The following is a 15,334-nucleotide window of genomic DNA, read 5'->3' as shown; positions in this document are numbered from 1 at the left end:
CCGGGAAGATAGGACTTTCACTTCCTCTTACGGGTTCCTTATATCTATGAAACTCCTAAATTAACAAACACACATGTAAATATTTCAGTTAGAATGATTTGATATGAAGTAGAAAACATTGTTTTCTAGTTCAAATAACCAGAACCACCGGCTGGTGATAAATTTCTAATCTTGAAGCTTAGGATGAATAACCAGTTAACTAAGCAGAACGTAGTAAAATTTATACATCATAAATGAAATTTACAATCACAACCGTTTTTTAAAATCGATTTTTGATCAATTTTTATACAATCGGTAGAAAAATAATTCTTAAAAAGGACATTTTTTTGTCCAAAAAAAATGAAGACAATTTCTAAGAGAAATCAGAATCTGAGAGAAAGAGAAATTGCATTCTAAGAGTTTTCTAAGAGAAATTATAATAAAAAAAATCCTTTAAAAACTTATAACTTTAGGGTATAGAAAAGAAAGTTTTACCATTGTACTATTAACTATACATGCATTTTGCCATGTTAGTATTCAAACATTATTATAGATTAACTTTTTTGTAATTAACTTTTTTGTTAACTTTTTTTTAGTAATTAACTTTTGTGTGGGTTTCAAACAATTGTTAGCACGTGCTTATGTTTAAGACAATAAAAATGCTGATTTTTAAAATAAAAACTAATTTTCGTCAGCTTTTAACTTATATGCATATTATCTAATTTAACGAATGTAATAAAATAAAAGGTTCATTAGCGTTTAACTAAAATGTAATTAAAAAAACAACCTTTATTCTGAACTTATAATGTAAATTAAACTACTAACAAATTATAATATAACTAATCGGACGCTTAACTAATAACAAAAATTATTGTAATATGAAATGAAACATTGTCGGGCATAGAAGAATACTTCATCATTTTCGTTATTTTAGTTGTATCATGACTCAGTTTCATTTTCACTGCATATTGGAAATTTTTGGAACAGCTTTAAATGGTTTATATAATTTACTTGAACTATAAACGCGAGGTTTTGATAAGAAATATAATATATTATTCAAAAAGCATTGTGTTGTAATACTTTTCAAACTGCATTGGTTATTCAAAGAAACTACGAATAATTGTGTTTATTGACAAATATATTCATTGAATGTGAGCGCAGAGTAATTTTAAAGAGAAAAAACTGTTTTTTCATGGATTATATTATGCATTTTACATTTAAAAATTTTATTATTCTAAATATGGAGCTTCTTTTATGTTTTCAAAATTTTATGATGGAATAATACGCATACGTATACTAAGATAATACACTTAATGGGATATGCCGACTGGACTGTATGGTGATCGGAGAGCTGTCCTCAAGTCAGAAAGGTCCCGGGTTTGAATCCCGGATAAAGCATGATTGTTCTTTCCCTCTTTATCTGTTACTATCTGCCCTTCTTACTGTGGAGTAATGTTGGACCACCTAATATGGGGCCCCTGAGAGAGTGGGCAATAAATCTGACCTTCTGAAACCTAAAAGATGAAAGTCAATATCCGGGTGGACATTAGGGAAAGAAAAACACTTTATGGGGGATGGCACAAAACACACTTTTGTGAAAGTAAAAAAAATGATAGCAATTACATATTAAGTTAATATTATTGTCTGTTGAAACGCATAAATATTATTTTTTTAAATTACCTTTAATTTAATTATTGCAACAATTCTGAGAAAAAAAAATTGATTTACTTGCGGATGCTGAGAAAAAAGATTCTGGTAAAAATTACCGTATTGTACGTAATGACATCGTTGATAAAAAAAAAGGTTAATAAAATAAAAATATACGATGTTTAAATCATTTTTAAGTAATTATTTGCTCATATGGTAACGGTGCACCGGAAATTCTGGTTTTCAAAATTATGCATGTTATTGCCATGCCTTTAGGAAAAAAATACGAATCTAAAAAGTAAATTTAAACTATGCAAATAAGTAGTTTTTATGCCTAACTTTAAGGTATTGTGATAAAATTGCCAAATTTTACAGCATTTGCGAAATTTTATCATATATTATAAAACCATATTTCATTGTTAATTTTACCTAAATCCTTACCGTGCTTTTTAGTATACCCATAGAGCTAGAAATGCAGTAAATTTTACCATTTTCTTGAAATTTTGACAATATATTTTTTCTTTCCGTAGCCCTTGAGTGGAATGGGATCATCAAAAAGTTTCTTTTTCTTTTTGTGAATATTGTTCGTAATTTGAAAAATAAAAGCTTTATTTCCTTTTATTTACTTTAAAGTCCTAATTCTAATTGGGAAGAGCTAAAAGATAACACTGTTATCTTTTTGCTATATATATATATATATATATATACACAATGTAATATAATAGAATAAAAAAAATTTATTTATGGTTCCGATGTAGAATTTAATCCTCTGCAATCTGTAGTCTGCAATCTAATATCTACTAGATATGTTAACTTTTTAATATATAATAATAAACTTAGTTTTTTTTTTAAATTTTAAACATAGTAATACAGTAATTTATTTACAAATTATTATAAATTTTTAAAGCAATAAATTCACAACTAAGAGAAAGGTATTTGGCAAGGTATTAATCTTAATGTATAAATAATAAATTTATTTTTAAATTTTAAGCAGAAAAATATTTTGAAATATCGTGAAATTTTTTTAAAATGCAGTAATATATTAATAAATCATTATAAATTTACAATTAAAAATAAAAGCATTTAGCATTCTATTGGGCTTAACATCTAAATAATAACTTGCACTATGAGCTATTTAATGGCGTTGCTTTTCAGCCATATTCAAGAAAATCCAACTGTTGTTCGCAATTAAATTTTTCAAAACTTCAATAAAAAAACATCAAAGTTGTAAAATTTAAAAGTTTTTCTTCATTATTTGACATTATATTAAAAATGCTGCACACCCGGTATTCTTAGTGATACTGAATTGGTATCATTAAGGTAAAAATATGTATAAATAATACGAAATCTATATTGTTCTCGTTAAATAAAATAATACTTAGTAGGAAACGCTATTCAAAATTTTAAAATATGTCTTATTATGTAAATCATAGGAGAGATTCAGTTATTGAACGTCATAAAATTGTTAAAATATAAGAATATTGCAATTTGGATTAAATTTTTTTAAAAATATTTTGAAAGTTAAACGTCTTCAATTTAATATATACTAAAAACTATTTTTTTAAACAATTTTGTGAACTGAGAAACATTTTTATTATTCGCGAACTTTCGAAAAAGTGTAATTTATTTTCTGGTTTAACTTTATTCTTTGGGACATGAATAAGAATTATGTTCCGAAGCACAAATTCAATTTCCAGAGGTTCGTTAAATGTTTTTTTTTTTCGAGTTTTAAAACACCTTTTTTATTTTTTTGCACTACCGAATTTCACTTCGCTTGTTATAATATTTATCGAACAATCGTGATTCAATGATTCACTAAGAATAATCGTCAGGAAAAAGAAAGCTTTTTTTTTAAAAAAAAACATGAAAATATTTAGTATTTAAATCATAAATTTATTTTTTTTCAAATAGTTTACGAAACAAAAATAAAGAATTTTATTTCGACTTTGTCGTTAATAAAATGGAAAGCTATCATAATAGTGAATTTTTATTTGGAATAGAATATGCCTGAACAAAAATATATAAAGTTTTTGCGAAGGATATGGTTCATTGTGTAATATTTGACTGTTGAGCTTCATTAATAAAGCAGTTAAATTTAAAGTAAAATTTTAAAGAATTTTTTAATTTGATTTATTCATTTCATAATAAAATAATGCCAATTTTGACAATGTTTTACAAACCATCATGCATGAAATCGCAGCAATATGTTTTTTTAATCATTTTGAACATAAAAAGACTATTAATTATTTATACAAATGTTATTGTACTAAATTCAAATAAAATAATAATCCGCCAAAATAGTAGTAGGTTATCAAGGGGGTACTACAACAAAGCGCCAAGGATAATGATAATGTATTAAATCAGAGTAGAATTATAAAAATTTACTTTAACGAAATTGGATATTAATGACTTGCTATAATAGCTGCAAATGAAAATTTGTAGCAATTTTAAGTAAAATAATAAGAAATTATCAAATTTAGTTTGGATAATAATACATTCACATAAAATGAATGAATAATAGGAAACTGAAAATTAAAGATTCATTTACTTCAAAATTTATAAAGGTGGGAAAAGTCTTCACGTTTCGTGTGCTCAAAAACAAGCGCCTATACTCAAGACACACTATACGTGAATGGGGAAAACAAAACAGTATCAACATTCGTATGAATTAAACAATGTTCCCGAACATTAAAATAATTAAATCAAGAATTTTGATACTCTAGAAACTAATACTAAACATACCAAATGTTGGTGAGATAATAATAGTGAAGCAATTCGTACAATATAAGTGATCATGTCCAAGGTTGGAATTTAAAAAATATAACGGGAATCTCATTCCTTTAATGAGCTAATATCATAGCTAATTAATATTCACTTGAGAGATTAGTTAATTCGTTTCTGTATAGATACGTTCATTTTTTGATGCAGATTAGATATATATTTATATATAATTTGTTCTGACGCTTTATTTACCAGCAAACATATAATTTTGTATTTTTTTAACCATAAAAACAGTCTAATAGTTACTAAAAATATTTGTTAAATTATCAGCAGTAAACTTGCATTAAAATATAATTTTTTTAAAAAAAAACAATTTGAAAAACATAATTCACTAGTATTCAAAAATTTATGATTAATTGATTTTGTAAATTAATTAATTTTCAATGATAAGTAAATATTTTCTCAAATCTGAATAATTGCAAATAAGTAAAAAATTTAAAAATTATTGCTTGTAAATGATCCGTGTTTGAAAGATTTTCAAACGCAGAAAAAGACACCTATTTTTAAAGCAGTATTTTATAACTATAAATTATTGAAATGAGAAATATAATATTTTTCACTTATTTTTATCTAAATTAATACAAAATGATGAAAAAGTATATAAAATAAGTTTATAAAAATTCTGCTTCAAAGGGTAAAATGTGGCAGTAAATTGCACGTTTTCAGGTTTTTTTGCAATGATCTATTCATTATAACAAAAATTTTAAAATATAACCTTATTCTCATGTAAAATTATAAGAGAGAAAATTTTTCAAAAACAGATAGATGAAATCGAAATTAGGAAAACTTTTATATTACGATCCGAACTCTGTGCACTTCTGAATGTGAATATGGTAGTCTCTAAAATTATACATTCGGCACTAAAACCGATATGAAATCTTTCGTGCATTTTTCCTTATCAAACATTCTCTAGAAATTCATAATAAACTCAATCTTGAAGATGTCGACCCAATTTCTATGCTAATAAGATGGATATGAATGATATAGATAATATAATCGTACATCTCATGAATATAGTCATATAGAGTGAATTTTAAATATTAAATTTTATTAAAATTCTATTAGTAGTATATTTTTGTCACTTTTTTGTAACTTTTTATGTGTTTTTTTTAACAGTTTTACAGGTCTATTAAGCAATTTTTAATTTTTAATGCTATAACAAATGCTCTTTTACCTACTTTTTTAATATTTTTATATTAAAACTTAAATTAAAATCAGAATTTTTCATTCATAAATTTTGATGAGATAAGGAAAACACATTTCTTTGATTTTTTAATTTCAGTTGCTTTCAAACTGAAAAATAACTTGAGAACAATTAGTACAAAATGCTACTCAATATCCGTTCAGTTACTGAAAGAATCCATTTTACTTACTTACGCACACTGTTAAAATTTTCTGGATCAAAGTATGGTATAAAGTATAGGGTGCGTAATCCGTAAAATCTATTTTACATTTAAATTCCCTTTCACTGTAAGATATTATGACATATTTTTCAAATAATATTTATTCAATTAGAGTGATTCAGTGATTATTCCGTAATTATTATTATGAAAACTACGGACATTAGATTTTTGTTTCGTAACATGTTCCAGTAAAAAAATAGTGGCACACTCGGTGTCAATACTTTTCACTGTAATTTGATGCAGAATTTTTTACAGTGTATATCGTTGATGCAGCAATTTGAAGACGAACATCATTTCCTTGATGAATCAGCAATTGCAGGCCATGTGAAGTTGAGCTAGTCAATTTAAGCAACAACAAAAAAATTGAAAAGTTTAATGCAACTACAGGTGTAAAGGTTTTTTTGATGCCACTGAAGCAAGAATTAAATTTGAGTACTATTAATCACCATTCAGCCTATTTAAAATAATTAATTCTGTAAAAATTATTTCAAGTAATAATCTGATCCATAATTTTAAGAGCAGAAGACCATGAATTTTTTTTTCTTTTTGGTACTAAACATTTATATGTAACTACTAGTAGTTTGATACTAATAACTATATTAAAAATAAAGTGCTTTTTACGCTATAATTGTGTTCATAAATAATTTCACTTTTCGGCTAATTTTGGTGACATATATCCTTGTTTTAAAAAATATTTCATGAAATATTTTCCTAATTCTAATCTATAATCTAATCATTAATTTTAGGAACAGAAGATTATGAATTTTTTTACTTTTTGGTACAAAACATTTATATGCAACTAATAGTAGTTTGATACTAATAACTAAGGCCCGGATTTTGATGACATTTGCATTTTTTTGCATTTTTTGCATTTTTGAACATTTTTTGACTTTTAGAGCATTTTTTTAGATTTATAGGGCATTTTTCTCTAAATTTTGGGGCGTATTTTGCATTTTAATGCATTTTTTAAAGTTTTTTGTTAATTTTTTCCAATTTTTACTGTTTTTTTTATCAATTTTCATTATTATGCTTCCAAACAATGAAGAAAATCTATGGAATATTAACAGGTGAAGCAAAATCTTTTCAAATTGAAGAAGAATTGTAAGTAAGTGAGACCGTCTTTTTCAAGTACGCACCTATAACATCAGTAGACGTTGAAAGAAGCTTCTGCAGGAATGAAAATTTACTTTCAGACAAGAGACGCTCGTTTACATTTCAAATTATCAAAAAACATTTAATAATCCAATGTAGTTCTGATATTTAGTAATATTATGAGGTGGAAGTTGTTATATCCATTAAAGTTTCTATAAAAAATAAAAATATTTTGGTGTCAATATATATTTTTTTGTTTTGTTATTTTAGGATATAAAACATATTTTTTAAACTTTAATGAACGTAGAACAAGTATTGCATTGCTTTATATTTTTTAAATGACTCATAATAATTTTAAAGACCAAAATATTTTTTTAATTCAATATTTTTGCTTTATTTAAGGCATCTTTTGCGCAATTTTTGCATTTTAAGGGCATTTTTTGCACTTTTTAAGGGCATTTTTTGCACTTTTTAAGGGCATTAGTTGAGATTGTTTAGGTCATCAAATACCGGGCTCTACTAATAACTATATAAAAATAAAGTGATTTTTAAGCTACAATTGTGTTTATAAATAATTTCCCTTTTTTACTAATTTTGGTGACAAATATTATTTTTTCAAAAAAATATTTCATAAAACATTTCTAAAAATACACCATGATGACAAAATTGGGAGATTTCGGTATGAAAATACCCGGCAATACCTGTGACACAGATTTAAGAATTACCAGAATGTATATTTCGGAGCAAAAACTCTGATATCCGCAATTTTTACAGTAATAGAAAGCGTAAAATCACTGAATCATTCCAATTAAATAAATAAAATGATAAAAATTACGGTATAATATTTTGCGATGAAAATGGATTTTACGGTAAAATCGATTTTACGGATGATGTAGACAGAATCCCAGAATTTTATACCGTAATTTCATCTAGAATTTTTTTTAGATAATATTAGTGAAAAAGAGAAAAGATGCATTATTATGTGTCCCTTCATGCATTAATTATGTGTCAAATTTTGAAACATACATGCAAGTAAACATGTATTTTCCAACTTATTCATTCTATGAAATTATTCATCGTAATTTTTATTTCTGTTACAATAATTTTTTTTCTTGGGATTCCTTCTTCAATTTTCATTGGTTTCGGAAACCACTAGTGACCACATCTCTTTCGTTTATATATATAAAAATGATAATTGTTACATTCATAAGAATATTTCATTTGAAACGACATATTTCTAATCAACTGTGATTCATAAGATTTTTATCTCCCGTTTTTTCCTGACGTTTCTTATGATTAAATCAAAAGAGTAGGAAGAGCATCATCCCTCAAGAAGTGAACTCCGTAAGAGATAGTGATTGGTGCGCTTCACCGTGACGTCATCCTCTCACGCATCCTCTAAGAGATAGAAAAGAGCGAAGGGATAAAATTTTTGTGCAAGTAAACCTTGAAGAGTTTTATCTCCGTCTTTTGTGGGTTCGATTCAACAAGTGTAGTTGAATAGACTACATAGAAATCTAACTTTTTTTCTAAAAAGAAGAACTTCATTCATTAAATTGTAAGTACAAAATTAGTTTATTGTTGAAGAAATATTAGAGGTCGTGGAGTTTTTTGATAAATGGCACTTTTTAAAGGATGAGAACAAAATGTTAATAACAGCGAATTTTGAATTTTATTGATACTTATGTTAGGCACTAAATATTTAATACTTGTGCAAAATAAGTCTCTGTTGAAAAGAATTTGCACTATAATTACTATTTTCTTTGAAATTTAATATGTCATATTACTAAGCAATAATTAATGTAAAAACCCATCGGTGCTTTATTAATACTAATATTATATGGTTAAACATTTACTATTTATGAAAAATAACTCTGTTTAAAGAAATTAACATTATAATAATTATTTTTTATAGAATTTTAGGATATCAGTTTATTAAATAATAATGTATGAGAAACACTATCGACAATGCGAAAACTATCGACGTTTTACTGATAATTATGTTATGTATGTAAGCATTCGCTGCTTATGCAAAATAACTGTCTGTTTAAAGGAATTAGCATTAAAATAACTATTTTTTATAAAATTTTAGGATATCAGATTATTAAACAATATTGTATGAGTAACACTATCGATAGTGCGAAAACTATCGACGTTTTGCTGATAATTATGTTATGTATCTAAACATTCACTGCTTATGCAAAATAACTCTTTGTTTAAGGAATTAACATTATAATAACATTTTTTTCATTTAATTTTAGGACATGAGATTATCAAGCTATAATGTATGTAAAAAATTGGCGTTGCTTGAGCTATCGACGTTCTTCTGATGAACTAAATATTTACTTATGATTATACAAAATAACTCTTGGTTCAAAACAAAATTAACATTATGATATTTTTTCTATTAAATTTTAGGACTTCAGATAATCAAGCAATAATGTATGAGAAAAAACTATCTGCGTTACGAGAACTATCGACGTTCATCATTATTTTCAGTAGCTAAATATTGACTGTTTTTGCAAAATAACGCACTTTTTAAAGGAATTATCGTTATAATATTCTTTAATTAAATTGTATGACATCATATTATCAAGCAATAATGTATGGAAAAAGCAATCGGCATTGCGAAAACTATCAACGCTCTACTAATCATTATTTTCTGTAGCTAAATGTTGACTGCTTATGCAAAATAACTCACTTTTCAAAAGAATTATAATTATAAAATTCTTTAATTAAATTGTATGATATCAGATTATCAAACAATAATGTATGGGAAAAAACATCGCTGCGAGAACTATAGACGTTCTACTGATCATTATTTTCTGTAGCTAAATGTTGACTGCTTTTGCAAAATAACGTACTTTTTAAAGGAACTATCATTATAATATTCTTTATAATTAAATTGTATGACATCAGATTATCAAGCAATAATGTATGGAAGAAGCTATCGGCATTGCGAAAACTATCAACGCTCTACTGATCATTATTTTCTGTAGCTAAATGTTGACTGCTTATGCAAAATAACTCACTTTTCAAAAGAATTATAATCATAAAATTCTTTAATTAAATTGTATGATACCAGATTATCAAACAATAATGTATGGAAAAAGCTATCGGCATTGAGAGAACTATCGACGTTCTACTGATCAGTATTTTCTGTAGCTAAGTGTTGACTGCTTATGCAAAATAACTCACTTTTCAAAAGAATTATAATTATAATATTCTTTAATTAAATTGTATGACATCAGATTATCAAGCAATAAGGTATGGGAAAAAACATCGGCGTTGCGACAACTATCGACGTTTATTGATAATGTTACGTAGCTAAACATTCACCTCTTTATGCAAAATAACTCTTTGTTTGAAGAGTTTTATAAAAAAATGAGTACCGGTATACATTTCTTTGATAAAACAGCATATACTCATTTTTGAGCAAAATTAATAGTTTTAAAAATGGCACACCATGTGCTCACTTTAAGTAATTTGTTGTTTAAACGAGAGTGCATTGAGAAAAAAGTGTGTCATAGCGTTCAAAATATGATAACATTTACCGAGTTTTTGTTATTTGGGAACACAAAAGAGCACTTTAATTTTCCAAAGCACTTAGTTAATAACTTTTGATAAAATTAACAATAAAATGACGTTTTATTATCATGCTTCGTATTATATGTGGTACGTACTTTTCAGTTTCTCTAAATCTAAAAAATTCTTTTTTTCTAAAAACTATTTTTACTAAATCTGAAAATGTTCTTGCTGATAAGAACCATAATTTTGAAGAACAGAATTTCCGATAAGTCGTAACCATACGTACAGAAAAATTTGCAAATGAATGGTTTAATTACTGTATATTTTCATTTTATTGCTACAATTATGTTGGTATTTTTTTACCAGAAATATGACTACCATACATGTATAATAATTTTACCTGAATTTTTTCTCCATGGGAGCGTAGTTTCAAAAATGAGTATATGTTGTTCTTAACATTTTACAGTACTGAATAATAAGCATATGGGCTTTTTAAATTCGACTATATTTGCTTTGATGCTATTTTGACATATAATTGCCCAATTTTGACATTTTTTACGGTATAACATGACTAAATTTTCAATCTAACAAAATTACTAAATTTTCTCTAAAAATTTAGCCATGAAATAAATTTAAACTTGATTGTTTTCAAAGTATAAAGTTTTGAGTAGTACAGGGCTCATACCTTTTAAAAACTGTTCAAATTTTCCTCATATTTTTTTAATGCTGGAACTTTGTGTAAAATTTGAGACAAAAATAATAAAAAAATTAAAAAGAAAATTTAGACAGAAACTCAATTGTGTGTATATACATATAAAAAATTACGGAATAAGAAGAAAAAGATATGCATTTAATTTTTATTCTGCAATTCCATGAATAAAGTTCAAAATAGTTAATAAGATCACTTACGAAACCTGCATATTGCCGATGTCTTTGGAGACGTTGACCACTCCATAAATTCTTAAATTCTGTTCTGATTTACCCAAATATTAAGAGTTTTGTATGCCATTCATGTACATTGGGGAAAAAGTGAACTATCTTGAATAACTTTTAATCTAATAGTTGGATTTTCGTGTACTAGGACTCAATCTTAATGGTTCAAGAGAGTGACCTTAAAGATGCTGATTAGTCAGTGCAGACGATATTTTAATTTATTAAATCAGACGTACGCTCTCTGAATAAAAATACCTTTTTTTTGATGGATTCAGATATGGGGGTCAGCCGCAATCCGGGAAATATGGTCCTAATAGTATGGTCAGGAGAGTGGTCTTTTATGATAATTTTACTTTTCGCGTATTTCACCATATCTTAGGAATTTTTTCTTGAATAGAAAACTTTTTGCACACGGTTATAAAATTCATTTATCCAACTATAACTTAATGCAAAAAGTAACTTTTCATAGTTACTGATAGTTTTTTTTAAAAATATTTATTTAATTATAGAGGGAAAGTTTTGTTAAGGTATGTAAATTTTGAGAGAATGTAATTTTATAAAAAAAATTGAACGAAATCGGTGAAGTAGCATTTGCGAATTTTAAATATGCAGCTTTTTTACTGCTAAATTATTAACTCCAACTTTTTACTATGCTAATTCAGAGAAAGTACTTTTTGTATCTAATTTCGTAACTTAAAATATCGTCTACACTCATATTTGAGGTCACTCTCTTGAAGTATTAAGATTCAGTCTTTGTATATAAAAACCCGATGATTGGGCCAAAAGTTATTTAGGATGGGTCTTTTTTTTAAAGCTTTGTGCATTATCACACACTTATTTCGATACACCCGGTGTTTTTCAGTGTTTCCAAATTAATGCAATAAGTAAAAGAATATTGCAACTTTATATTATTTAAGCAAAGATACATATTTCATTACATAGTAAACAAAACAGATATACGTTTTAAATGTTTTGAATTCAAAGCATTCCACATCAGAAGCGTTTTCCCACCACCCCACACTATCGGAGCATCATATTGGTTATTTTATCAAAAATTTCAGATCCAATTCCGCTTCAATTGCATCTAATCATCTCATATAGATGATTTTGGTTTGGAATATTTATATTTCTGATGCGTTTATCCGAAGAATTCGCCGAAAATACAATGATATTTTGCATAACACGATGAAGCAATTTTTAGACAACGTCCTAAAAATACAAAACATACATTTTATTCTTTTATTTGGCCAATGTTTGATTCAAAACTGAATGAACTCAGTTTTGTTAGAAACAGCTTCATGAATATTTCAGTAAAGGAGTATATTTTGAATGTTTCTGATGAAACATGAAATAAAAGAAGGTTGTGCTAAAATAACTGAGCTTTGTAGCTTCCGTATAACATACTAATTATTGCATTTTTGAGATTCATGTTAGCGAATGAGTATAATATTCTAAAAGAGTCTACAAAAGAAAAGTTTATCATTTAATTATGCAAAACTATAAACATTATCATCTCAAGAAATTGCAATTATAAATATTTGTTGATTTTATAAGCAACGAATAAACCTAGAATATTTTACGAGAATATAAAAACGCAAAATGTCGCCAAGAGGGAAAAACACTGTTTGAAAAACCTCATTTAAATCACAAAATTTGCATTTTTAATTATACGCTCAGTAAATAAAGAAGAAGATTGTTAAAATCTAAATAGAGAGGCAGACCATACGATGCGTTCCCTGCATTTTGAAAAAAAGTCTGAATGTTAAAAGTGAGTAATTTAAGTGTTCAGAAACTTAACTCGCAAAATAAGTAACATAATTTAACTTAACAAATAAATACTTAGTACGTATTTTAAAAAAATATATAATTTCATTTTAATTTAAAACGCAGTAATGCAAAACAGCTGCTTATTATTATCATTAAAGTTAATGTTTCACGGCGAAGTTCAGCGCGCAAAAGAAATAGAACACCTTAATAACTTTTGATTTAGTGATAAGAACTTCACGTATTCAAATGCATCTTAATAGTTTGTAGGTTTAATTTCAAATATCTACAGACGAAGCTATAAATTATAAAACATAACTATCTTAAGTATTTTCTTTGAATAAACATATCTTTTTCGACGGATTGACACGACATTATATACTTTGGTTACACCCTATAATTTTAACACTCTATACTTCCGCTGCACCATATATTTTTAATACACTATACTTGAAGCCGCGGTGGCTCATAGGATAGAGCGTTAGCATTCCAGTGAGGCGAACCGGGTCCGAGTCCCACCGATGTCTGGCTGATACAAATTGTGCACCTGACTCACACCTACCACAGTGCTGACGTAAGATATCCTCAGTGTTAGATGGATCAGGTTACAGTCCCCTTGCCATCAAACTAACCGTATAAAATATAAGAAAAATATAAACAAACCTCCATCTTGGCCGCCATATTGTCACCACCTTGAAATTACACATTTATTCGAATTTAAGATTCTAATAATGATCCAAACGCCTCTTCAATTGTTTAAAAATTGCCTTACCATCATTTGACACATGAATTTAGATAAGTACTTTTAATATACTATATTTATTTGCCAAATTTACGGAGCTCAGTAAACACAATCTTCTTGACTAACAAGCTGCAGATTGGTGTGAGTTAGATAAATTATTTGTGTTAAGATTTGACTACTTCCTTTGAAGTGTGTTAGATCTCTCGATTTGGTATTGATTTGAAATAAAGTAATCATTTACGGAAATGTTTGATTTTTTCTACTCCAAATTTGGATGAATATTACATTACAGTTTTAACAGTGTAGTTTACGTATGAGTTTTATAATTGTATGCAAATTTAGTTAAATTTATAAATTAGCTTACAATTTTTGTAGAGATATAATGACATACGCAATTAAAGAGTTTAATATTAGGAAGTCGAAACAGCCAACCCTTATCATGCTTAAGCTATTGGCACCATATTTTAATATTACGACTGCCATGTTTATTTTGAGGATGAAAATTTCGCTTCTGTAGAAAAAAATCTGTTTGTTCAAAAATGTTTTTGTGTTTGATTTTAGTAGTATAGACTATCATCTGCACAAATTAATTTATTTAAAATAAGATTTTCGAATCTTCAGAATTTTCTTTTAATACGTGTCTGTTAACTAGATCGAAACTTATTAATGTATTTCGTTTCGTACTGTGTACAAAATAAAACACGAACCACTCTGAATAATGTTTGATCTACGGATCCCATGACAATTTGAAATACGATTTTTTCAAAATTTGATTTGTGAGGAAATATTTCACTGATTTCACTCAAACTTTGTATATTTGCCAGTTAAAATTATATTCTTTAAAATTATTTAAAAATTGTATACTTTACAATTGAAAGATTTTTCTATTAGTATTATATGAAATAATAAAAAAATTATAATAATTTACTAAAAGTTAATTTTGCATGGAATTATCTTTGGATAAATTAATTTTACAATCGTGTGCAAAAATGTTTCAATACGCTTAAGAAGTTCTTGAGATGTGGTGCAATAAGCAAAAAGTAAAATTAATATTAAGAGTTCTAAGCTTTGGACAAAACTATTGGGATCATGTTTCCCTCTATGCGTCTACCCCCTATATTTTGAGGGACAGAAAACTGAATCAGTCGAAAAAGGTATGTTTATCCAGGGAAAGTACGCCTGTTTTTTGTTTACGTACGTTTTTTGTTTCTCATTTCAAAACTTAAACTATTGTCTTTACTAATTAATTATCATACTTGAGGTCACATCCTTGAACCAAGATTAAGTCCTAGAACGTGAAGATCCCATCATTAGATCAGAAGTTATTTAGGGTAGTTCGTCTATTTTTCGCGCACTGTACATGTAACACTAATCACATTAAATTTAGAGTTCAGCAACCGTAAAATACCTTTATACTAATTCATTAGCTTACTAAAAGAAATAAGCCTTTTCTTTTGTTTTATTA

The 15,334-nt window shown here is 26.8% G+C and overlaps 1 protein-coding gene across 2 annotated transcripts in view; it reads left to right on the top strand.

Moving 5' to 3' along the window:
• Positions 1–15,334, top strand: part of LOC107456452 (uncharacterized) — a 124,275-nt gene that overhangs the window by 16,306 nt on the left and 92,635 nt on the right. Inside the window, exon 1 of one of the 2 annotated variants that reach the window (XM_071182210.1) lies at positions 8,308–8,460. The exons of the other annotated variant lie outside the window; for it this stretch is intronic. The gene's annotated coding sequence lies outside the window, so the exon portion shown is untranslated. Of the gene's footprint in view, positions 1–8,307; positions 8,461–15,334 lie in introns of those variants that run through there. 2 annotated transcript variants of the gene reach the window in all.

Source organism: Parasteatoda tepidariorum, chromosome 6 (genome assembly GCF_043381705.1).
Source record: "Parasteatoda tepidariorum isolate YZ-2023 chromosome 6, CAS_Ptep_4.0, whole genome shotgun sequence".
Lineage (NCBI taxonomy): Eukaryota > Metazoa > Arthropoda > Arachnida > Araneae > Theridiidae > Parasteatoda > Parasteatoda tepidariorum.
Note: the sequence above shows the minus strand (reverse complement) of the source record. Positions and strands in the feature narration are given on the sequence as shown.